The sequence below is a fragment of the Panicum virgatum genome, chromosome 8N (genome assembly GCF_016808335.1).
Source record: "Panicum virgatum strain AP13 chromosome 8N, P.virgatum_v5, whole genome shotgun sequence".
In the NCBI taxonomy this organism is placed as follows: domain Eukaryota; kingdom Viridiplantae; phylum Streptophyta; class Magnoliopsida; order Poales; family Poaceae; genus Panicum; species Panicum virgatum.
In genome coordinates, this window is record NC_053152.1 from 27748751 (window position 1) to 27774080 (window position 25330).

The window sequence follows — 25330 nt, forward strand, 5'->3', positions numbered from 1 at the left end:
AGCTTTACCAAGAAATAGAGGGGCATATGTTGACACCCAAAATTGGCAAATACCAAGGTTTGCTGGACAATCTAGGCGAACTGGTCAGACTGGTCATGTAAACCGGTCAGACTGGTTTGGGTAACATTGTCAAATTACCAATTGAGCAGCACCATTGCGTAGATCTCGTTGAGATGATCGAAATGCATATATGGAATGTCCAATTTGGAGTCCGGATGAGGCGATCGAAATGCACCCCGGTCTGGCCAGTCTGACCGGTCCAGGGTGATCAGACCGGTCCAGAGATCGGTTAGACCGGTCTGAGTTAGGAGTTGTATTTTGACATGGGATTTGTTAGGGTTTCGACTCCTAATGGGTACAAATCTCCACACCCCATATATATGAAGGGCCACGGCCGATTGAGGATAATCCCAATCTAATCAACACATTTATCCTTTACTTTTATATCCAAACCCTAGCTTTTCCAACCCCATGCTATTCTTCCTTCATCTCTATGGTGTTTGAAGGAGTCCAGAGTGGCCTGCCAATCTCAGGGTAACCCTAACTCCATTGGCTCCGACGGGGTCCCTCCTGAGCTGGTGAATCTAGGTTTTCGCGGCGATCTCTGAAGGACCGGTTAGACCGGTCGTGCCAAGCGGTCAGACCAGTTGGCACAGAGGTTCTCGCTGGTGAGGATCGTTGCGATCCGCGCGTGCTAGCGCTTTCATGTGTTGACTAGATTTGTATCAATAGGTGTCATGCCACCCCTCGCATCTAAATAAAATCCTCATATATTGTACCAATGACTTTGCATCAGTGCATTTAAATCCTGATGACGTTCACACATAAGAAGAAGCAATGAATGGCACAAATTTAATTATTTACAAATTTAATTATTTACATGCATGTTGTGACGCACTTACTACAAATAATTAAAACTTCATCGCTGAAATTGCAGTATGGAAGAACCTTGGACACTGTATTTCATTTGCCAGGGGGGCGGAGGGAGACCAATTTTTTCAGTATGAAGTTCACAGGAGTGATCTCTCCTACGGTAACTTCGCAACAATCAAATCAAATCTGGGGTATGGGGGGAGGGACTGCTTGTACTATAAGAAGAGATGTGATGGTGGCGTTGTAGCACCACTGGAGGAGATCGATCCTAATGGCGATGCAAGCAATGACAGAAAGTAACCAGGGAGAGAGGGAGGTTAGATTACTTTTGTCCAAGCAACAAGTAACAGACCGAAATAATGTGGCCCTAACACCCATTAAATCGGCAACAAGTACATCAGATGTTGAAAACTTGGTAGAGGATTTGTCGGTTATTAATGAATACAAGGACGACTTTCTTATCTGCATGAAAGGGATCGAGGCATGGGTGAGTTATGCTGCTACTCTAGTATAGACGTTTTTTTTTCAATGCAATGAGGACTAATTTAACCATCCTTTTTCAGAGTTTTTTTTTGTTGAGAACTCCAGCCTTCATTCATTCATGAGAGTCCAGATTGCAGGGTACATGGAGATGGCTTTGCAACTCCATCGGTGGTGAAAGCCACTCCACCAATGGGTTGTCAGCCGAAGCTAGCTGGGCACATATACGAGCAACCTGATTACAAGTTCTAGGAACAAAAGACAATCTAACATCCTGAAAATCATGACAAATGTCTTCTAAGCGGCTGAGTATAGGCGAGATTTCAGACCGCTGGCTGGTCCTGCTCTCCCACAGCTTAACAATCCTTTTTTCAGAGTTAGGAGATTCATCCAGGGAAGAGACTATAGACATACAATGAATGGCTGAGGATGGAAGGTAAACTTGATCAAATCAGTAATATCCTTCTCCAAGTTGTCAAACAAATTGTCCATCATTGGCAAGCTTGTTTATTACTTGCACATGTGATGATTTTGTCTGCAGATGGGTATGTCAACTGTAGCCCTCAGATAGAAATTAATTCAAGCCAAGGCAGCAACGACAGAACAGCACCTGCGCGGCTACCATCTCATGCTCGGCGTACCAAGCAACTAGGAAATGGTACGTAGTGTTTAATGTGTTTTCATTTTGAGGTCCAGTTCATTTACCGTTATGCAAAATATTTTTCAATCTTTGTCATTGTTATTGTTTCAATGCAAAAGGCTATGAAAGTAGTAACAAACTAGGACGTGGTACCTTGAAAGGATTGAAAGCAACCAACAAGAGAATCAAGTTAGGCAATCAAAAGCTGAAAGTTGAATTCTCCAAACTTGGAGGACCGGTTGGTGATAACACCTTCACGTTAAACTGATGAAATAGTAATGTTTACTAGGAAAAGGGCACCACTCATTGGAGTGAGATCGTGGAAAGATATTGACCCAGATGTAAAAGACTCAATAGCATCTGATATCTTGGTAAGATTCTTAATTATGTTTGTTGGGCATCAATTTTACTAATTAATGTAACAAATTAATGACCTAGTATGTCTCTGCTATATTAATAACAGGCTAGATGGGACCTTGAGGATAATGAGGATACAAGGACAAAGATATGGAAAATTGCTAAGGAGCGATACAAAGGATGGAGAGCAACTTTTAGTGCTACCTACAAGGCATACAACAGCTACGATGAGAGAATGAGAAACTTGCTTGGAGATTTAGACATTGTTGAATGACACAATCAGGTGTGTTATGTTGTACCTTTTTAAGACTTGGATTATCAGTATTCTTGATGTTATAGGGCTGCACAATGTGGTGATACATTTATAAAATTTCTACATTGCTTGAAACATAGCAATTATTTAATAAATTTGAATTTGCAAGAAGAGTTCATGTCATTTAACCTGGAATTCTGGAGTTGTAAAATACTTCAGGCTCAAAGGGTTTTTCTCAGTGCAGCTATAAGAAGGTAATAACTCGAAAAGCACATGCTCAAGCTTTTGTATCAAGCTACAATATTAATTTGTAACTTTGTTGCCAAATCAGAAAGACCCAAAAACTGGTGAGGAGCCTGATGATTTGGAACTTTGGTTCATTACGCACACCAAGAATGGGGTATGGACGAACGAAGCAACTAGGGATGTCTATGTGAGTATATACTAGATTTGTACATACCTTAGAAGCAACTGGGGACGAACGAATAGTACTATCAACATCTGCTCGACCCTTGCCGCATGAAGACTATCAACAAGACCTTGGTATAGATCAGCCCTTATCTGATCTTGGTTATTGGGGAAGTAGTCTAAACGAGAGCTCTCGCTCTTGACATAACTGTCCACAGCAAAGTGCCGGAAAATACGCTTGCCATGCAATATTGGGTTAAATATTCTTGGCCGCATCTGAAATTTGTAGTAGTAGTAATCACGTACAGACATGCATAGATTTTCGGAGACTCTATACATATAAGAATATTATATTGGTGACCATGATTGCACATCCTACAAAGGTACACTGCATGAGTTATGTCAAAACAAATTACCTAGATGATCATCACCATTGCCCTGCCCCTGTTGTCTGCATATCTCGCGAGCGGCATTCACTTCTTCCATAGTAACACCTGCCTTTGGAATCATGTTGTGCCACCCAAGTTCACCTCTTGGAAAAAAATACAAAGTACGAGAGTGTGTTGTAGCACCCATGGTATGACCGGATGCCATGCATAGACCTATCCTTCCCATGCAGGACAACACTATGCTCAAATTGACCTCAACGCTCGCTCCCTTCTATCCATATAGCGGCCACTTCAGATGTGAGCGGTGTGTTATATGTTCTCTGGTCTAACCGCTAATCAAGGTCAATTCCACGTGATAGTCGTCAAGATTCTCATTCTGCCCCATACTCCTGAGATGTTCAGAGTATGGGTTACCATGCATGATGTCGACCAACTTCTGAATCACCTCCTTGTCCATCTCTATGCACTTCTGCCGGCACTTGTGGTACCGATACTCAAGGCTGGGGTCGTCATCGTAGAAGTAAAGTTTCAGGTGTTTAGGTTCCGTACCATCTCTACCAAATGATCTGAGGTTATGGTAAATTTGGCCATGCGCACAAGACGTGTATACCCCAGCGGTCCTCATATTGGTGGTGATACGATCGAGCTGACAATACAGTGAAGTGAATGAAAAATTCCCATTGAAATATCTGATGTTTGCACGAAAGTGCCTAGCATCAGCATCTGAACTTGACCACAGCCTCATGAGCTTGGGTGGTGTATCAGGTGTGGATAGCTTAATCTTCCCGCCGTGGCAGCAGAATCAGAGGGGTCGGACTCAAACTTCTTCGCGTTGCAATGCGGGCAGTTCTCAACTGGCTCCAACATGTGGATATCTTCAGGCAAATTTGCATACACTGCGTCATACGAATCTGATACATCTGGGATTGAACCAGAGTCATCATCCATATCATTGAGTACAACTTCCTCTTCGGTGTCATCATCTAAAGTGGAGTATTTAGACAGTAACATGTTAGACATATTTAGCGATGGTATTAAAGCATCTTGGAATTTATCTTCATGCATATACGTACCTTGGCCTGCGAAGAGGTATCCTTCAAACTCTTCGTCGTCCTCCTCAAATATCACGTCCTCATCGCAATCATCCTCGGCTGTGAGGTTGGCACACACATTAATGAAATGGATGGTGTCATGTGTGAAACAAATAATAATTTTAATCTAAAGAAAAAAAAGAAATTAAAATCATCTATAACATTTGCAGAGGTTGGATCCCCCTTATATTTTGGTTGGCTTTGATCAAGACTGTCTATGAAGCATATAACACGATATCCGGTTAAGGTAGATTTTAAGTTACAAAATAGATGTAATAATGTAAAAATGTAGTAATTGTAACTACCATTCATAGCACCAGCCGATTGAGTAGGGGTTGCGATAAACTGACTTCTTCCTCATTATCTTCATAAATGCCTTGATCTTCACGTATTGTCTGACAAGCTTTTGTTGCCATGTTTGACACAAACTCTCGATTCTGACGTGTCAATAATGAATGTATTTCTCCGTGTGTTACACGACACCTATGAATTAAGCTGTCAGCAAACATTTCTGGCTCCTCAAGATCAGGTCGTTGTTCTTCACGTGATTATATGTAGACCGGCGACCAGTCGAACTGGGGTATACTCACATCGACGGCACTTAGTTTTGCACCATCCTTAGCTGGATCTAAAATTTCAGGTACATAATGTGAATTCTCCATGGCGATGGAATGAGGGTGCAGTCCATTCGTTCTCAACTCTTTTTTTCTTTGTTTGCACACTCTCTTCCTCTCCAACCGTGCCATCTATTACGCTCATTTCTGGCTTTCCTTTGCTCTGGGTCAGTATTTTGTACCACTCCCTACTGTACATGCTCTTTGACCTTCTTGTCATAGTATGGGATACAGAATCAAGGTTGTTTATGATCTTGTCAGAGACTTCAGGAGACACCCCACCTGCACACTTGTCACCTAGCTTTGGTGATTGGAAGGATTGGTCATCATTGTCATCACCTTTGGGTTGATAGGAATAGTTGCTTTGGAGGCAGTCATTACTTTTACAAGGATCAACATTTTTGGTGTTCAATGCACCAGCCTCCTCTACAAATAGTATGTACAAATATAAGAACAGAAGGTAGTAAAAGTCCAACTAAAACTGCATCATTAAATGGTGTTTCAGAAACTCTAATTGGCATCAAATTCTTTTCATGATATTATGAGACATAAGTTAATGTTATGAAGCAGATCAAAGTATTAAAAGGTACAACAATCTGAAACAATGATCCACCCAGATTACATGTAATGTTTTTGTAACACCTCAAAGATGAAATGCATGTAGCACCTATATGTTTTTAACGCACTTCACGTTTCCTCATATTTCTTGTATTCTTCTCTTCCTGAGGCATTGCTGCATACCTTGTTCTTTCCCTTTCTCTCTTACGTTGCTCGGTACTATTATTTGCTGACTGTAAACTAGATTCACTCTCAGCCCCTACAGTTTAAATAGCAGAACATATGTAGTCAGTGCGTCTATATTTTTAATTCAAGTAATCCCTTGTATCATGTGTATTCATTAGTTACCTCCATTAGTGCGGTTTGCCAAACGGAGCACGATCTTGAGAACCATTTATTTCCATGGGACTCTGATATTCTGTAAACCACACATAATAAAAACAAAATTTAGCAGCATACTAAAGTAAATACAAGTAGAATTACATGAATGACATCCAAACTGACACCAAGGCCTATGGCACAACATATCCTAAATTTGGAGGTGAAATTGCTACAAGGGGCTTATGATCGGGATCATAGGAAAATTAGCATGCAACCAAAACTTACTCCAGCTCAAGGCAAAGAAGCCATTTCCTTGCTGAACAGAACATCGAAGCAGTAAAATAAATGAAGCGCTCATAGGATGCATTTTACAATTTGAGAGGGTAGTTCAAATTTACAATCACACGCGTCTCCGTTCGCACTTGATCATGTACCAGATTTCAGAAATTACAGTAGAGGATAAACGAAAGCATGGTATATATCACAATTTAAGAGGATAGATTCCATATTTTGAACTTACAATGACATGGTAAAAAATGAATTAAACAATACTATCTTTGTTAATAGGAAACGAGAATGATAATCGCAGAATCTGTCATCAAAGGACTAAGGACTGAACTAACCAGTATATATATTAAGAAAACAATTTGTTACAGTGAATTCCAGGTCAAGCTGATCTGGTGGTGATGCCAGATGGCTTTTGGAAGTCTCAGATCCATGATTTAGACATATGTAACTCTATTTGACAAACCAATCCTGCAGAACTTACAAGCTATGAATGCAGCACAAAAGAAGGTGAAGGTGAAGGCCACATATTCATACCTTGCAGGGCTTATCTTTATCAAAAATGTTTTGTGACCATGATAAAGGAGACCAGGAATCAAGATGACCACCACAACCTATAATTTTGTAAGGAGACTGAACTCGATACAGGTATTGGTCATTTATCATCCAAATTAATAGGAAGACTCAATTGGCCAGGTAACAACAAGTCCACACCCCATGCTTTAATACTCGAAAGCCTAAGCAGGCCAAAAAGGTTTTCAAGACTTGGTAGAAAAAACCCAGGTGTTTGGCATACATTCAAAACTCTGGGGCTAGATGAATTTTGGCTAGCACCAAACACGTATGTGACATCTAACAGACCAAGAGATCTTGTGAGTAAAGTCCTTGACAGGAAATTCGATTCAGAGTCCCTAAAAAAAAAGAAAGAGCCAGATTGACTACATATCACCTTACTCATCAACTACCAGATCTATTTCTTCTGTGAAGTGATGTAATTAGTTGCAACTATTTGCTAACACTAAAAAGCTCTAGTGAAGGAAACTTGGAACCAAAACCAAAAAAATCTGAAGATAGTTGTGGAAATATATGAATGCCATCCAACCTGACACGAAGGCCTATAGAAGCCATTCTATTGATAACTCAACCACAGTAACAGAACATCTACACAGTTCATGCATATGAGCCATTTTATTGCTATCCTTTCACACAATAGGAAATCAGCAACAAGGAAGGGATAAAAGCATGTTATCCAGGGGCGTCCCGCCCAAACCGGGGGCCCAGTACGAAATATTAAGATGGGCCCTAACGGCAGCAGCGTCTAGGCTACCGAGTGTTGTGGGCGTCTAGAACTAGCCGTAGCCTGTGGGCGTCTCACAGCTCACATCTGGCGACCAGCGTCGGAGAGTTGACACCGCGACCGCCAGGTGCTAGTCTGCTCCAGATCCGCCTCCATGAGGCATGAGCGTCAGTGCACGACAGTAAGCGGTGTCGGTGATCAAGTTGAGCGCCGCCGCGCGGAAGGCTGGACGCCAGACGATCAACAATCAAAAATACGATGTATGACTTTTGGGTGCAATTTGAACATCGATTTGCTATGGATTGAGCTAAAAATTAACAAAATTGAAGCCTCATATATTACTATACATAAGTTATACTTTATATTTTGGGGCCCCTCAAATTTGGGGGCCCTCTGCGGTCGCACAGCCTGCACGGGCTTTGGGACGCCCCTGATGTTATCCAGCACCTTTCTTTTTCTGACGCGCTTCACGTCTCCTCAGATTTTTTGCATTCTCTTCCTGAGACATTGCTGCATACCTTGCTCTTTCCCTTTCCCGCTTACGTTGCTTATTATTATTGTTTGGTGATGGTGAATTGGGTACACTCTCAGCCCCTGCGTTATAAATAACAGAATCTATATACTTAGTGCATCTTGACTAATGCAATCAATCCGTGATATCATGTTTAACAGGAATATGTAAATTTTAAACTAATCAATAATCTGAACATACTGAGCCCGCATTAGTCAAGACAACAACAGGATCTCCATAGGAAGCACGATCTTGAGAAAGCACTGCAACAAAGATTGGTTAGCATGTAGTTTGTAGTATTATATCTAATAAATGCAACATCACCCATTGTTTACCTGTCGGCGTCGATACAGTACCCTCATGTCGGGGAGTTCCCCGTATGTAGGAGTCATTAGTATGCAACCAATCACTATTCTCATCAAGACCAAGTCCAGCTGGTTGTCCAGTCATGTCACTCATGTTCTGAGACCTATAAAATCATGATCAACCTAATGGACTGGGAGTAAAAAAAGAATTCTGCAAATTATAGCAATAAGTTAACTGTTAAGTTAATAAGTTACTGATTCTTGTAGTGTCTCCATGCATGATTTATCTGGGATCTATACTAAAACAATAGAGAAATGAATGGAGTAAGAGGAAACAACAGAGAAATAAAAGGAAACAACAGTAAAATGACAAGACTGGTATGGATAGGAGTCCTACGAGGATTATGACCCAATTTATTGGTCACTACTTTTAATATGATAATGGCATTCAATATGATAATGGCATTCTGGAAGAAAAGCACCAAGCATGACAGATGCAAAGATTACAGTAGCAGCTTTGAATGAGACTCCCAGTCTTACAGCTCACTACAGTAATATAAATATCAAACCTAACAGTTCAGTATCTTCCACTTGTTTCGGTTAGTGATAAGTGCACATGAAAAGGCATGCCTAACAGTTCAATTATTTTGTCTGCTGATATATACAAAATGAAAAGCCATACATAGGTTACAACTGTACACATACACTTCCAAATCGCATGGACATATTGTAATGGCCATATTAGTTAAACAGCCAAGAAAATCACCTCATAGTGAGTGAACGACAATATGGACAAACAACCTGTTTATTATGTGTCAAGGGTGTTAGCACCCAAGACAGGAGGGCCACGACTACGGAGCTCGTAGCCTTGGCTGGTAATGGCGATGGGGGTTTTGCCCAGGCGCTCTATGGTGGAAGGAGAGAGATATAAGGAGAAGAGGGAGATTAGGGATAACTTGTGATTGCTTAATCCTTAAGAGTGTCGATTACATCCACTAAATAGGCTCATGGCCGGCTAACAAGAGGGAACAAACCCCTTAATTGTAGCTAATCTGCATGCCAACATGCCTAAACTTGTGCCTAGCCTGTTGGCGCTGGCGGCTGCTGCTCCTGTGGGCGTGATCTACGGCTGTAGTGCCGGCCCCACATGACATCTCCCCCCCCCCCCGACCTAGATGAGCAGGTCATCCTCGAGCTGGAAGCTGGGGTAGTGGTCGATGAAGCCGTCAGCGTCCTCCTAGGTGGCAGAAGCGGCGGACTCCCCCTTCCAATGAACCAAGAGCTGGCGAATACCTCTGGCCAAGCGGGAACAGATGACGCGTTCCAATTCTTGGATGGTGGCGCCATTGTGGACCGGCGGTAGGCTTGGTGGCGCTGTCGGAGGCGTGCCGACGAAGCACTCAGGAGGACGACGTGGAACACGTCGTGGAGTCGAGCGCGGGGTGGAAGCTCGAGCTGGTAGGCGACCTCGTTAACAACAGCGATGATGCGGTACGGCCCATAGTAGCGAGGCTTGAGCTTGCCAGCCGTGGGTGTCTTGAGTGAGGACGCCGCGCGCTGGTGCAGGCGGAGCCAAACCCAATCGCCGACGACGAAGCAGAGCTCTCGGTGTCCCTTGTCATAGTGACGTTTGTAGACCGCTTGGGCTTGCTCGAGGCGGAGGCGAACATCAGCAAGGAACTCGTCGCGCTCCGCCATGTTCTTGGCGACCGTCGCGACTCGTGTCTCCCCTGGCTCGTACGAGGGAATTGAGGGGGGGTCCCGGCCGTAGACGACCCTGAACGGCGTGTCGCGGAGGACTGACTGGTAGGCGGTGTTGTAGATGTACTCGGCCCATGGAAGCTAGTGGAGCCACTGTCAGGGACGATCGCCGGTGAAGCAGCGCAGGTACATGACGATGACCTTGTTGGCTGCCTCCGTCTGGCCGTCGGACTAGGGGAGGAACGTCAACGTCATGTGCAGCTTGGCATCGATCAGACGCATGAGCTCGCGCCAAAACTTGGAGGTGAAGACGTGGTCCTGGTCCGAGACCATGGACTGCGGAACGCCGTGTAGTCGTACGATCTCGGCGAAGAAGACGTTGGCCACAGATTCCACCGTCTAGGGGTGCGCGAGGGGGATGAAGTGGCAGTACTTGCTGAATCGGTCGACCACCGTGAGGATGACCGATTTGCCGCCGACGCGAGGCAGTGCCTCGATGAAGTCCAGCCCGATGTCCGTCCAGACCACCGTGGGCACTGGTAGGGGCAGGAGCAGGCCGGCCGGGTGCCAGTGTTCCATCTTGTAGCACTGGCAGGTGTTGCGGGCGCGGATGTGTGGCGCCACTGGGCGGCTGAAGAAGGCCACCGGGTGCTGCCCTTGCAGCAGGACCGTGCAAAACCCGTGCGTGGAAGCATCACACTTGACCACGAAGGGCTGGCCAAAGTCAGGCAGCGCGAGAACGAGCACCGTGGTTACCGCGGTCTTGAGCGCCGCGAACGCCGCCTCAGTCTCGGCGTTCCAGGAGAAACCCTCCTTGCGGAGAAGGGCCATGAGGGGCGCGGCGATCGCGCCGAACTCCTTGACGAACTTGCGGTAGTACCCCGCAATGCCGAGGAAGCTGCGCACCGCCCGTGCGGACTTGGGAGTCAGCTAGTCCGAGACGGCTTGGCCCTTAGCCGGGTCCATGGCGACGCCTGCTGCCGAGATGGTGTGGCCGAGGTAGGAGATGGCGGTGATGCCGAACGTGCACTTGGAGCGCTTGGCGTAGAGGCGGTGCTAGTGCAGGACGTCAAGGACGGCGCGCACATGGCGGAGGTGGTCGCTCCACGAGTTGGAGTAGATGAGGATGTTGTCGAAGAAGACGAGGACGAACCGGCAAAGGAACGGGCGGAGGATGTCGTTCATGAGCGCCTGGAATGTGGCCGGGGCGTTGCACAAGCCGAAGGGCATGATGAACTCATAGAGGCCATCGTGCGTGCAGAACGCGGTCTTGGCAATGACCTCGGTGCGCATGAGGACCTGATGGTAGCCGGAATGGAGGTCCAACTTCGTGAAGAAGTGCGCAGCAAAGAGCTCGTCTAGGAGTTCGTCGACGACCGGGATCGGGTAGGCATCCTTGATGGTGATCGCGTTGAGGGTGCGGTAGTCGATGTAGAATCGCCAAGAGCCGTCCGCCTTGCGTACCAGCAGTATCGAGGAGGAGAACGCCGACGAGCTGCGATGGATGATGCCCTGGGTGAGCATGGCGGCGCACAGTTGCTCTAGCTCGTCCTTGTGTGTGGCCGGGTACCGGTACGGGCGCACTGCCACGAGAGCCGATCCGGGGATCAGAGTGATCCCGTGGTCACGGGAGTGCGGGGGTGGCAGGCTCGTGGGCTCAGAGAAGACCGTGGCTAACGCGTCGAGGAGGGCCGGTAGGAGGTCGTCTCCGGCACAGGAGCGGATGGCCGGGCTCGGAGGGGCCGCCTGGCCCTGCCAGTGCACTTGGTGATCGCCTCACTAGAAGGACATGGTGAGGGAGCCGAAGTCCCACAAGATGGGCCCAAGGGTCACGAGCCACTGCGTACCCCGGACCACGTCATAGCCGATGAGTGGGAGGTAGAAGTCCGCCAAGAACGCCTCGCCGTTGATGGAGAACGGCGCACCACGGTACACGCCGGGACAGGGCATGCGGTCCCCATTGGCCACGGTCACCTGCATCTTGACCCCGGGTCGGAGTCGGAGCTGCGTGCGCGAGGCCGCCTCCGCTGCGATGAAATTGTGGGTCGAGCCGGAGTCCAGGAGGGCAAGGAGGGAGGCGTCGCCGAGCCGGATGCCCAGCTGCATCGTCTCACTAGTGCGGATGCCGGCGATCGCATGCACCGAGATCTGTGGCTCATCGGCGGCGGCGGCGGGGTCAGTCTGCTCAATGTCATCGCCGTCGTCGTCGTCCGCCAGGTCGAGGAGGAAGATGTGTTTACAGACGCAGTTGTGGCTGCGGCTGAAGCACTCGTTGCAGTTGAAGTAGAGCCCGAGGTGTCGGCGCTCTTCCATCTCGGTCTGCGTCAGGCACTTCACCTGTCGCCCGTAGACAGTGGCCGGGGTGGGCATGGCAGCCGGCGTCACTGGAGGGGGCAGGGCCGGGCGCGGCAGTGAACTGGGCAGCAGCCCCCTTTGGCGAGATGGAGGCGCGGACGCCGCGGCGCACTGGTTGCGGAGCTCCAGTTTGCGCGCAAGGCTCATGGTGACGACGACGGACTGCAGGTTGTGGATCTCGACGTCGAGGCTGAGGGGCGGCTGCAGACCGGTGGTGAAGATTTGCACCTTCTGCGACTCGGAGAGGTGACCAGCTCGTGGGAGAAGCGCCTCAAAGCGGTCCTGGAAGTCGACCACCGACCTAGTACGCTTGCAGGCCATCAGCTCGCCCGGCAGATTGGATCACAGGGGAGGGCCGAAGCGGGTGTTCAGCAGCTCGGAGAAGCGGCGCCATGGCGGCATCCCCTCATCGCACTGGAGCTGCATGTACCAGAGTTGGGTGCCGTTCTCTAGGTTGTAGGACGCCATCCACACCTTCTCCTCTTCAGCGATCCGCTGTTGACGGAAATATGACTCACAACGATTGAGGAAAGCGAGCGGGTCGGACTTGCCGTCGAACTTGGGGAAGTCCATCTTTTGGAAACGAGGAGGGCAGTCGTTGTGGTGTTCGTTGACGACCCGGTCGCACTGGCCAGAGGACGAGGATTCGGTGCGCTGGTCCAGTTGGAGCGTGTCGACCTTGGCTTGGAGGGACTCCACCGTGGTGGTGAGCTTGGTGATGTGGGCGGCGAGTTCGGCAGTCGTCGGTTCAGCCATCGGGGAAGGCGGCGCAGTGGCGACGGCAGGTGGGCTGGAGGTGGAGGTCGAGGTAGTGGAAGAAGAACGCCTGGATGCTGATACCAGGTTGTCAAGGGCGTTAGCATCCAAGATAGGAGGGCCACGACTACGGAGCTTGTAGCCTTGGCCGGTAATGGCGCTGGGGGTTTTGCCCAGGCGCTCTATGGTGGAAGGAGAGAGGTAGAAGGAGAAGAGGGAGATTAGGGATGACTTGTGATTACTTAATCCTTAAGAGTGTCGATTACATCCACTAAATAGGCTCATGGCCGGCTAACAAGAGGGAACAAACCCCTTAATTGTAGCTAATCTGTATGCCAACATGCCTAAACTTGCGCCTAGCCTGTTGGCGCCGGCGGCTGCTGCTCCTCCTGTGGGCGCGATCTGCGGCTGTAGTGCCGGCCCCACATGACATTATGTTTCTTAATAAACTTCAGGCTTCAGTTTATTGTGTCTTGGGCTACTTAATTCTTAATGGAGTCACTATGTTATGCACGGCTTGTGTGGCATGAATAAGTCAAAATTGCAGTTCTAATTCGCAAATATCTTGAAAGAATTGTATTGAAAATCTCCTGCTTATTCCCGGAAGCTATGCATTTTCAAGGGCATTTTTCCATGTAGGCGCAAAGAAGGTGGAAGGAAACCACAAGACATACTACCATATGAAGGATATTCCCTTTGTCGCCCATGACCCTTTGATTGAGAAGTTCAGGTAACTTTTCATGGGTGACTACTTACTGGAGGTGGATTCACTTGGAGGATGAAGTTTTGCCTCATTCCTCATTGCACTATGTACTGTTACACTGTCGTAACATCTATTAGTGGTAGTTTCAATAGTTGGTTTCTTACAGTAACTGATTTTCATTAAATCAACTCTGCAAGGGACTCCCAAATGGCTAGTGAGGACTCAAACGATACACACTGCAAGTTTTTACATGCATAGATTCCAAATGGCTAGTGAGGACTCAAAGATATGCTAACGAATATGACTGGAAGACAGTGGACGGTGCAGTAACTACTGAATCTAGCCAGCCTGTCATCAAGAAGCGGCTTCCAAAGAAGATCAGACAAGTCCCTGAGTGTCATTTTCTGCCTAGTCAATCTTGGCCTTCTGCATTGGCAATCTATGGTGCCTTTTGTGCTACTGGTGTTGGTGCAGGAATGGTGCATGAGGTGTGGTGTGGATAAACAAAAAGATCAAAGGTGCAGGCATGGACCACACATCAGACTAATTTATTTCTAAGAAACTCTGATGTATGTCTGTGAGTCCAACAGTTTATTCCTAATACAAACATGAGGTTCCAACAGTTTTTATGATCTACAAAACAGTACATCTGCTTTGTTTTAAATTGTTCCGTGACATCTTTCTTGATGACTCGAACGTCAATAGAGTTCATTAAAAGTGCATGTCTGTTTGCAAGCATACTTGTTTTAACAATTGGGAAGCTATATCTGTTGGTGATATGCCCAAGAGCCCATCATCACAATACGGTTTAAAGGCCCAAGAGGATATTGATCCAAGAGGTATTAGGGTTACTAATGGGCCTATGAGATAGAAGCTCATTAGTACGCCCTATATATACGAGGGAGGGGCTAGGGGGACGACACAACTTGTGAGCCCCGCCACCTCCCTAGCCCCCCCCCCCCACCTCTCTCAGCCGCCGCCCTTGCCGTGCGTGCGGTGCTAGCACACCGACGCCCGGCGTTTCATCCCCGTACGTGTGGACTCCGTGGAGGCGCTGCTGCGACTGCTGCGCTGATCGGCTGCTGGGATCAAGGACGAGGAGCTCGGTTCGTGGGACATGATCGACTACTTCCTCTACATCGACGCGCGACTTCTTCCGTTGCGCCGCGCGTCTAGTGGTAACGATCTATGATCTTCTACTCGCAAGTATCTTGGGTATATGCGGTAGTGTTGTTAGCGTAGCCTACCCGTTTACCTACAGTGGTACCAGAGCCATCTTGCATAGTTTTTTGTCTGGATCATTAGCATATATGTGACATGTTGTTGTAGTAGATTGGATCTATTACTTTTGCACGGTTTGATTAGATCAATTGGTCATAAGGGGTTAAAGCTGGAGCGAGTTGATTGCGCGGCATGTGACAAAAAGATTAGTTCGTGTTCTTTCTCTGTTATGCATACAACATGTCCCTACCGGCTGGAATCACCATCAGGGACTAACTGTGTGCATAGTCAGCAGATTGAACCAACAGATCGAGGTCATGTGTAGATGCAGTCTTCTCAAGTGCAAAGTTTGCACGGTCAATGTGATTGACCTAGTGAAAATTGAGGCATTATGAATGGCTCGAATTTGAGGTGATGCGATCACTCTGATGAGATTTCATAGGGATTCCATAGATGCGATCTGTGTAATTCCATGGCTCGGACCGCCGTTGCTTTCTCGCTATAGCGGCTTCCTAAGCGCTACTTTGGTAGAACACATCGTACGCCTAACTTGTTTTTGCAGGGTGTGATGTGAATGGTATGGCCTCAATGTCATGTGATGATGTATGTGATGATTTGTGCGGCCTGCGTGTCGCAAGTTAACACAACCAGGTTGAGGTTGCACCATTATTGTATAACGACCTGCGTGTCGACTTGTGATGTTTGAATCCTCATGTAATTATTTCACTAGCTATTAGATGTAGTAGCTTAGTATCTTTTCATGGAGGCTTCAATCATGATGGCGATGATGATCACCACAAAACAGGACGGATGGCAATGGAGGTCACCTTGGAGCCATGGCGATGGAGCCCATTGTGATGCAAGAGGCCATACTATTCACAATATAATATGATTATATGCCTGTGATGTTTATTTTCCTGTCATACTATTCTTTCATGCTTTTACGAATGGTGGATGTTTTAATCATGATAGAATAGCTTCCCTCAGAAAAGGTTGATTTTTGATGCCTTTTACCAATAGCTGTACCTATAAATTTTGAACGTTGTGTGGTAGGTTTACCAAAGTAGAGTACCCTCAGCTATCACTTTTGTATATGGTGGATGTCGGACATTCACAAGCATAATATTGGTTTACTCAACAAAGCTATCAAAACAATTTTGGGCTTTAAGGCATAGGGTTGGGGTCGGGGCTTTCGATGCCACCCAATAAACAAGAGTCGCATAGAGATGTGATTAGCAATTTGTTGCTTACCTGTATCACTACTTTTCTAGCCGTGATGCTATAGCTCACTAGGATTTTAGTGATTATGGATCTTGAACCACTATATGTAATTAGAGGGAAGATGACTTTGATATAGTAGGTTGTATTTTGTTAAATTAGTTAATGAAAGTCTTTACATAAACTTAGTGCTGAAATCTTGCTTTACTTTTATGTTGTAGATCATGTCTGCCAGTAACAATTCCGCTTTCAATTTGCGTTCTGTTCTTGAGAAAGAAAAGTTGAATGGAACAATCTTTATTGATTGGTACCGCAACCTAAGAATTGTTCTCAGGCAAGAGAAAAGGGAGTATGTTCTTGAGCAGCCATATCCTGATGATCTCCCTGACAATGCAATTGCCGCTGATCGCAGAGCTTATGAGAAGCACTGTAATGACTCACTTGATGTCAGTTGTCTGATGCTCGCCACCATGTCCCCTGATCTGCAGAAGCAGTATGAGCATGCGGATGCTCACACCATGATCGAGGGGCTGCGTGGGATGTTTCAGAACCAAGTCAGGACTGAGAGGTTCAATATCTCAAAGTCTTTGTTTGCGTGCAAGCTGCCAGAAGGTAGCCCGGTCAGTCATCATGTGATCAAAATGATTGGTTACATTGAGACTTTGGACAGATTTGGTTCTGAACTTCACCAAGACTTGGCTACTGATGTTATTCTCCAGTCGCTCCCGACGAGCTATGAGCCTTTTATCATGAACTTTCAGATGAATGGCTTAGATAAAACATTGAGTGAGTTGCATGGGATGCTAAAGACAGCAGAGGAGAGCATTAAGAAGAATCCCAATCATGTGATGATGATTCAGAAGGGGAACAAAAAGAGGAAGCGTTGGACGCCACCTAATCCCAAAGGTAAAGGTAAGGAAAAGAGTTCCAGTGGTGAGTCCTCGGGCTCTAAGCTAAAGCCAGCACCTAAGGCCAAATCTGGCCCTACTTCTGAGGATGAATGCTTCTACTATCATGAAAAGGGACATTGGTCTAGGAACTGCAAGAAGTACTTGGAAGAAAAGAAGAAGAAGAAGGGAAGTGAGACTTCCACTTCAGGTATAAATGTTATAGAAATTAATATTGCATTATCTTCCAGTGAATCATAGATATTTGATACTGGATCGATGATTCACACTTGCAAATCGTTGCAGGGTCTAAGTGAGACTAGAAGATTTGCAAAAGGCGAGTTGGACGTTCGTGTCGGCAATGGCGCAAAGGTTGCGGTATTGGCGGTCGGCACCTACCACTTGTCTCTACCCTCCGGATTAGTTTTGGAATTAAATAATTGTTAGTGCATTCCTGCTTTGAGCAAGAACATTATTTCTTCTTCATGTTTGGAAGAAGTTAATGATTTTAAGATTGTAATAGAGAATGGATTATATGTTCGATTTTTTGCAATGGTATTTTTTATGCTCATTGTTCATTGGTGAATGGATTATATGTTCTTGATCTTGAGGATAAATTTGTCTGTAACATTAATACTAAGAGGCTTAGACCAAATGATTTGAATCCCACTTTTATTTGGCATTGTCGCTTAAGTCATATAAATGAGAAGCGCATTGAACAACTCCATAAAGATGGATTGTTAAGCTCATTTGATTTTGAATCATTTGACACATGTGAGTCTTGTTTGCTTGGAAAGATGACCAAAGCGCCTTTCACTGGTCATAGTGAGAGGGCAAGTGACTTGTTGGGACTTGTACATACCGATGTATGTGGACCAATGAGCTCAATAGCCAGAGGTGGTTTTCAATACTTCATTACTTTCACTGATGACTTTAGTAGATATGGCTATATCTACTTAATGAGGCACAAGTCTGAATCGTTTGAAAAGTTCAAAGAATTTCAGAATGAAGTACAAAATCAATTAGGCAAGACAATTAAATTTCTACGATCTGATCATGGAGGAGAATATTTGAGCCTTGAATTTTGTGATCATTTGAAGCAATGTGGAATTATTCCGCAGCTAACTCCGCCCGGAACGCCTCAATGGAATGGGGTATCCGAACGGAGGAACCGAACCTTGTTGGACATGGTTAGGTCCATGATGAGCCAAGCTGATCTTCCATTGTCATTTTGGGGTTATGCTCTTGAAACTGCTGCGTTCACACTGAATAGGGTTCCAAATAAGTCTGTTGAGAAGACACCATATGAGATATGGACTGGGAAACATCCCGGATTATCTTTTCTCGAAGTTTGGTGATGTGAGGCTTACGTCAAACGTTTGATGTCAGATAAGCTCACTCCAAAGTTAGACAAATGCTTCTTTGTGGGGTATCCTAGGGAAACCAAAGGATATTATTTTTACAATAAGGCGGAAGGCAAAGTGTTTGTCGCTCGCAATGGTGTTTTATTAGAAAAGGAGTTTCTCTCAAAAGGATTTAGTGGGAGCAAGGTGCAACTTGAAGAAATTCAGGAAACACCCGAAACTGTTTCAGCACCCACTGAAGATCCACGGGATGTGCAAGATGTTGCACAACCCGTAGTTGAGGCACCAGCCCCACGAAGGTCTATAAGGGCACGTCGCACTACTGACAAGCTCAACCTCCTTATTACGGAGGAGCGCCACGTATTATTGATGAAAAATGATGAGCCCTTGACCTACAAAGAAGAAATGATGGGACTCGACTCCGAAAAATGGCTTGAAGCCATAGAATCTGAGTTAAAATCCATGCATGATAATCAAGTTTGGAACTTGGTCGATCAAATTGATAGTGTAAGACCTGTCGACTGTAAGTGGATTTTTAAGAAAAAATTAGACATGGATGGAAATGATCACATCTATAAGGCACGATTGGTGGCGAAAGATTTCCGACAAATTCAAGGTGTTGACTATGAGGAAACCTTTTCGCCCGTTGCAATGCTAAAGTATGTTCGGATTCTCCTAGCAATTGCCGCATATTATGAATATGAGATATGGCAAATGGATGTTAAAACCGCTTTCATTAATGGACATCTAAGTGAGGATGTGTATATGACACAGCCTGAAGGTTTTGTCGATCCTAAAAATGCTGGGAAAATATTTAAGCTTCAGAGGTCCATCTATGGATTGAAGCAAGCATCTCGGAGTTGGAATATTCGTTTTGATGAAGTAGTCAAAGGGTTTGGCTTCATCAAGAATGAAGATGAGCCTTGTGTTTACAAAAATGCTAGTGGGAGCGCACTTGTGTTTCTGGTCCTATATGTGGATGACATATTACTGATCGGAAATGATATTCCAATGCTTGAAGCCGTTAAAACCTCATTGAAAAAGAGTTTTTCGATGAAGGATTTAGGAGAGGCGGCTTATATTCTAGGTATTAGGATCTATAGAGATAGATCAAAAAGGCTAATTGGATTAAGCCAAGACACGTACATTGACAAGATATTGAATCGGTTCAATATGCAAGATTCCAAAAAAGGTTTCTTGCCAATGTCACATGGCATTACTCTAAGCAAGAGTCAGTGTGCTACGACACCCGAAGAGCAAAAGAGGATGAATACGATTCCTTATGCTTCAGCCATAGGGTCGATCATGTATGCTATGCTTTGCACGCGCTCAGATGTTTCCTTTGCTCTAAGTGTTACGAGCAGGTATCAGTCAGATTTCGGTGAAGCTCACTGGAAATTGTAAAGAGTATCCTTAAGTACTTTAGAAGAACTAAGGATATGTTCCTAATATTTGGAGGCGAAGATGAGCTCTTTGTAAAGGGTTACACCGATGCTAGTTTTCAAACAGACAAAGATGACTCCAAATTGCAATCCAGTTTTGTTTTCTGCCTCAATGGTGGGGCAGTGAGCTGGAAGAGTTCCAAGCAAGATACGGTGGCTGATTCGATGACAGAGGCCGAGTATATTGCAGCTTCCGAAGCTGCAAAAGAAGCTGTTTGGATCAGAAAGTTTGTTTCTGACTTGGGTGTTGTTCCTAGTGCGTCCAGTCCAGTGGACCTCTATTGTGATAATAGTGGTGCCGTTGCACTAGCAAAGGAGCCTAGAACAACTAAGAAGTCCAGACACATACTGCGGAAGTATCACCTCATCCGTAACTTTGTTGAGAGAGGTGATGTGAAGGTTTGCAAGGTGCACATGGATTCAAACGTTGCTGATCCGTTGACGAAGCCTCTCCCACAACCAAAGCATGAGGCGCACATTAGATCTATGAGTATTAGATACTTACATTAGTAATTCTAGTGTGCATGGGAGATTTTTGTGTCATGAGTATGTTTATGTAATGATGAATAATTATTATTTGTTCCATGGATGATTATTTTACATTGATTATCAAGTACGTGACTTGTTCGTGAAACTCTTTGTTGACAATGATATGATTCTAAATTATCCCTAGTTTATGTCGTTATGTGGGACAACAACGACATTGAGACTAGCACATGCATTAATTGATGATCATGTTTCACGGATCATGGGTATGGAGATATCGGATTAATGATGTGGACACATGTTGGTGAACATGGTGTTGGATTGACCCACTCCAAGACAACGTTGGGATTGTTATTTTGTATGTGCCATCAGTTGTTCTTGAGTGTTATACCTACTGGATCCTTAGACCTGAGATCGCCATTGTTTCTCACTGTGTGTAGTGGTGCATCTTGGGGCTGCTAAACGCTACTCCGTAACTGGGTAGTTACAAAAGTAGCTTACAGGTGTGTCATGAAACATGGAATGGGATGTGAGCGGATCAAGATGGAATTTGCCCCTCCTAGATAACGGGAGAGATATCTCTGGGCCCCTCGAGATAGTTGGATTTCAAAGTGCATGGCCATGCCAAAGTGATTAAAGAGTTAATCATTATGACTAAAGGTTAGTTATTAATAGAATCCACTATTAGATAGAGAGAATGGTCGAGCTATCACAAAGGTGGCACGCATCTCGCCTTGAGCTTGACTAGTATCGTGTGGCAAAGGGATAGGTGTATGAGTATATCTAAGGTTCGGCCGATATGATCTTTATGTGTATTTGTGAGTCACTATGCCCTGCTAGGTGCCGCTATTGACTTGTGATTCGGAAATGATTTCCGATCACGACCACCTACACATGAACCTAACGGGTCACACACTTAAGGGGTTTGGAATGTTGGAAAGCTTGCCTGTATGATTGTCTCTAGTGTAAGTGGGAGATTGTTGGTGATATGCCCAAGAGCCCATTATCACAATACGGTTTAAAGGCCCAAGAGGATATTGATCCAAGAGGGATTAGGGTTACTAATGGGCCTATGAGATAAAAGCCCATTAGTACGCCCTATATATACGAGGGAGGGGCTAGGGGGGCGACACAACCTGTGAGCCCCGCCACCTCCCTAGCCCCCCCCCCCCTCTCGGCCGCCGCCCTTGCCGTGCGTCTGGTGCTAGCACACCGACGCCCGGCGTTTCATCCCCGTACGTGTGGACTCCGTGGAGGCGCTGCTGCGACTGCTGCGCTGATCGGCTGCTGGGATCAAGGACGAGGAGCTCGGTTCGTGGGACGTGATCGACTACTTCCTCTACATCGACGCGCGACTTCTTCCGCTGCGCCGCGCGTCTAGTGGTAATGATCTATGATCTTCTACTCGCAAGTATCTTGGGTATATGCGGTAGTGTTGCTAGCGTAGCCTACCCGTTTACCTACAATATCATGCCATGATATTATTCTAATGGCAATATTCTAACAGAACAGTAACCCATAAAAAAACAGAACAGTAAATGTATGATAAAAAACACTGATGGGTATTAAATAAAATGCAACACCATGATCACTATAGCAACAAACTCCTCCATCCAATACAAACATGAATCCAAACTGGCAAATAAACTGAAGACAAAAGAGGTTTCAGATGGCTCTGTTCAGCAGGATAATCGGCATATAGATCAATCTCGATATTCAGAGATAGACATGTGATTTGGTCTGTTGAGCTTGAATATTTCCGAGTCATCACAGCCATCTCATTAAAATTTCTTCATCCAACCACAAAAGCAACAATAAAGGTACCAACAAACAAATGTGCAGGAAAGTACAAGCATGATCATACAACCTCAGACCGTCCTAGTTCATGAAAAATATCAACAGATATCAGGCAAATGTTTACCTGTTCTGCAACCATCAGGTCATCAAAGGCCAAGATCCACCCAAAGAATAATAATATAAAGACAGGAATGAAAGAAAAACACAATGTGTGATTAAAGTATTCTCAGCACCCTTTTGAAGGAATCAGACAGGGATAACTGTATTTTACTTGTGGTATCATCATTCACACCTCATATCAAATCAGTCTTCAGAAACAGGAAAAGAAAAGAAAAACAAGTTTGAGGGATCTATCAGATCTTCCTATTCAATATGAAAGAATAGTCATGGAACGCCACAACCAAACAGATAAGGCGTCGTCCCTTTCAAAGTTTTGCATCCTTTAGATCCCACAAACTTAAGAAATAAAAATCAAATTCACATGTGATTGAATTTATGTGGCCTTTCCAGGATCAGATTAGCACAAAAAAAAGCCACCAATCAGGATATAACCACAAGAATTGAATGTCGCGTCCGAGCCATTAGATCGAGAGAAACAAAATAATCCTCCAGAATTGGTAATGGACGCATCTGACTAAAAGAATCAGAAAAACAGAACTATCCTAATCTCTAAAGATGATAACACTACAGTTGATTTGCTAGATTTGAGTTCAGACAGACAAGGGTTTGGTCTTCAATTACCACCATGATGTAACAGTATCAGAAACTCTAGTCCAAAACACAATAGTTCATCATCACTCAAATCTCAGGTCAACTATCCTGGCAGAAAGCAAATAACAATCTAAGTGAGCAATAAAAGGTTGAGGGCGAATTCAGAGCTCAGACAGCCAATGGTTTTATCTCAAATACAGGCAGTATCAGACACTCTAGTCCACAAAACATGCTCATCACTGCTCCAATCTCAAATCAACCAATCTACCAAATAAAAGAGAATAATATATAATCTGCGATACAGCTTCAAACAAATAAAGAATAAAGCACGGCAGCTTCGAATGAATTAAGAAAAAAGCAGGGGTTATGTACGCCATGGGCTTTCAGGGACACATTATGCACACGAGAGATGTATTTTGTGCTTTGGCTAAATTGGTGGATAGACCTGGGCTATTTGTTAAGCTGAATTCCCTAGGCTTCCAAAAAGGCTGAAATGTTAATTTTGTTGCAAGGAACAAAGCAAAATAGGCCCACCGTTGAAACACACAGGAGTAGATAATATCATGCTGTTATTTAAATCCCATCTCACAGTAAGGAAAAAAAGATACGAAGCTGATGACAACACACACTCTCGAGTTTTTCAGCCTCCACGCAAATCAGAAAGCACTTCGGCGAGGATAGTTAAAGTTGGCACATATCACAGCATCATTGTTTGGACGTTAGATCAATGAAACTAAAAGAATAAACCAAACAAGACATTAGCATCTAGGACCTCAGCATTGCCCATTGTTGTCATTTGACTGCAGGGCTCCAAGTAGGTTCTTCCTGACAGGCAGGAAGTAGGTTCTTCCTGACGGCAGGAACTTGGAGCCGAATGCAGCCTCCAAACATTGGGCGCTTTCATCAGTGGCCAACAGGATGCATTACAGTCTAAGAAAAAAATAGAATTGTTTATTAAAAATGTGTGATAAATGCTCAGATTTTTAATCAGCCCTATCTGTCATGAATTCTCAGAAGCAGAACTGGCGTTTTAAGCTGAATGGTTTTATCATCACTGGCAAAAAGATGGATCAATCGATAAGGAAGATGATGCCAATTAAACAATCAAAGAAAAGTGATGCGTTGATGAACGAATGGCTCATATTAAGAAATTCAACCATTATTTTTCCCTTTGCTTCACGGGCTAGATCAGAAGCGCGGGTAATGTCAAATCACTGCCAACAACCAAACGCAACAGGGAAAAAAAGTGACACGTTTTTACTAATATCTGTATCCATTGCTTTGACACAGGCCACTCACAAGAATTATCATGGCCTGCAACACTGAATAGCGCTTCCTTCTCCAAGGGGAAGTAATCCGACAAGCTCGGGGTTAGCACCATGCAGACACATATATTATTTATTACATCCTCAAATCGCAAGCGAGATCAAACGGAAAAATCAAGAGAGAGAGTACGAAGTTGTGGTCAAGCAACAATCATATAGCCTACTGGAGCCATGGCAACTCAATCCATTTCTAAGTTCAACTATCACATCACTCAAATCTCCGGTCAACTATCACATCAGAAAGCAAATAGGAGTTCATTGAAATTCTGTAACCACCCGTGGCCGACGAACGAGCTCGGCGTGAGCAAATCACAGAAGCACACGGGATTCAGGGCGGAACGAGGACAGCTTCCTCTTCCGATAAACTTGTTTCATGTTTGTTCTTACTTGTTCATCGCGCAAAGTACATTGGCTTTATAGCCGAACACGCACACATGGCCTCAGGCCCACTTACAGAGACACTATTACTTTACCGACAACAGAATACACGCTTTCTCATGTCGATGACGGGCTGTGCTGGGTCATGACATCTTCCCCCCTTGAGACGCGGCTTGACCCCAAGCCGATGCACAAGGGAACCTGGTCTTCACGACGTAATAATCCTCCCACATAGCAGACGAGGCCGGAAGCTTAGACCATTTCACCAAAACTTGAGGAACAGTCGTGTTACCTTTCTTGACCAGACGGTGATCCAGGATGAGCTCTGGTGCTGTTGCATGAGCAGAAAGATCAGGCAGTGTGCCAATGTCAGCAAACAAAGGAGAATGATCAGGAATGAAAGGCTTCAATTGGGAGACATGGAACACGTTGTGGATCTTGCTATCTGGAGGCAAAGTTAATTTGTAAGCAGCAGGACCCACGGTCTCTAGAATTTCAAAGGGGCCGAAAAACTTGTATGCCAATTTAGGGTAGGGTCGATTGGCCACTGTGGAGTGAGCATAAGGTTGTAATTTGAGTAGCACTTTGTCACCCACGAGAAAGG

At 45.2% G+C, this 25330-nt stretch overlaps 8 non-coding genes and 2 pseudogenes across 8 annotated transcripts; all 10 read right to left on the bottom strand.

Moving 5' to 3' along the window:
* Positions 1-22183: 22183 nt before the first annotated feature.
* Positions 22184-22293, bottom strand: LOC120687110. Its single transcript, XR_005680605.1, has one exon. It is a non-coding gene; the product is annotated as a small nucleolar RNA Z107/R87 (small nucleolar RNA).
* An 87-nt stretch (positions 22294-22380) lies between these two features.
* On the bottom strand, positions 22381-22466 carry LOC120687111. The gene has a single exon (XR_005680606.1). It is a non-coding gene; the product is annotated as a small nucleolar RNA snoR20a (small nucleolar RNA).
* Positions 22467-22519: 53 nt separating this feature from the next.
* On the bottom strand, positions 22520-22606 carry LOC120687090. The gene has a single exon (XR_005680588.1). It is a non-coding gene; the product is annotated as a small nucleolar RNA R38 (small nucleolar RNA).
* A 195-nt stretch (positions 22607-22801) lies between these two features.
* On the bottom strand, positions 22802-22931 carry LOC120687113. Its single transcript, XR_005680608.1, has one exon. It is a non-coding gene; the product is annotated as a small nucleolar RNA snoR80 (small nucleolar RNA).
* Positions 22932-23014: 83 nt separating this feature from the next.
* On the bottom strand, positions 23015-23116 carry LOC120687108. The gene has a single exon (XR_005680604.1). It is a non-coding gene; the product is annotated as a small nucleolar RNA Z157/R69/R10 (small nucleolar RNA).
* A 67-nt stretch (positions 23117-23183) lies between these two features.
* On the bottom strand, positions 23184-23272 carry LOC120687109 (annotated as a pseudogene).
* Positions 23273-23579: 307 nt separating this feature from the next.
* On the bottom strand, positions 23580-23688 carry LOC120687112. The gene has a single exon (XR_005680607.1). It is a non-coding gene; the product is annotated as a small nucleolar RNA snoR97 (small nucleolar RNA).
* A 105-nt stretch (positions 23689-23793) lies between these two features.
* On the bottom strand, positions 23794-23934 carry LOC120687089 (annotated as a pseudogene).
* A 57-nt stretch (positions 23935-23991) lies between these two features.
* On the bottom strand, positions 23992-24087 carry LOC120687088. The gene has a single exon (XR_005680587.1). It is a non-coding gene; the product is annotated as a small nucleolar RNA Z223 (small nucleolar RNA).
* Positions 24088-24157: 70 nt separating this feature from the next.
* On the bottom strand, positions 24158-24243 carry LOC120687115. The gene has a single exon (XR_005680610.1). It is a non-coding gene; the product is annotated as a small nucleolar RNA U36a (small nucleolar RNA).
* Positions 24244-25330: the final 1087 nt, after the last annotated feature.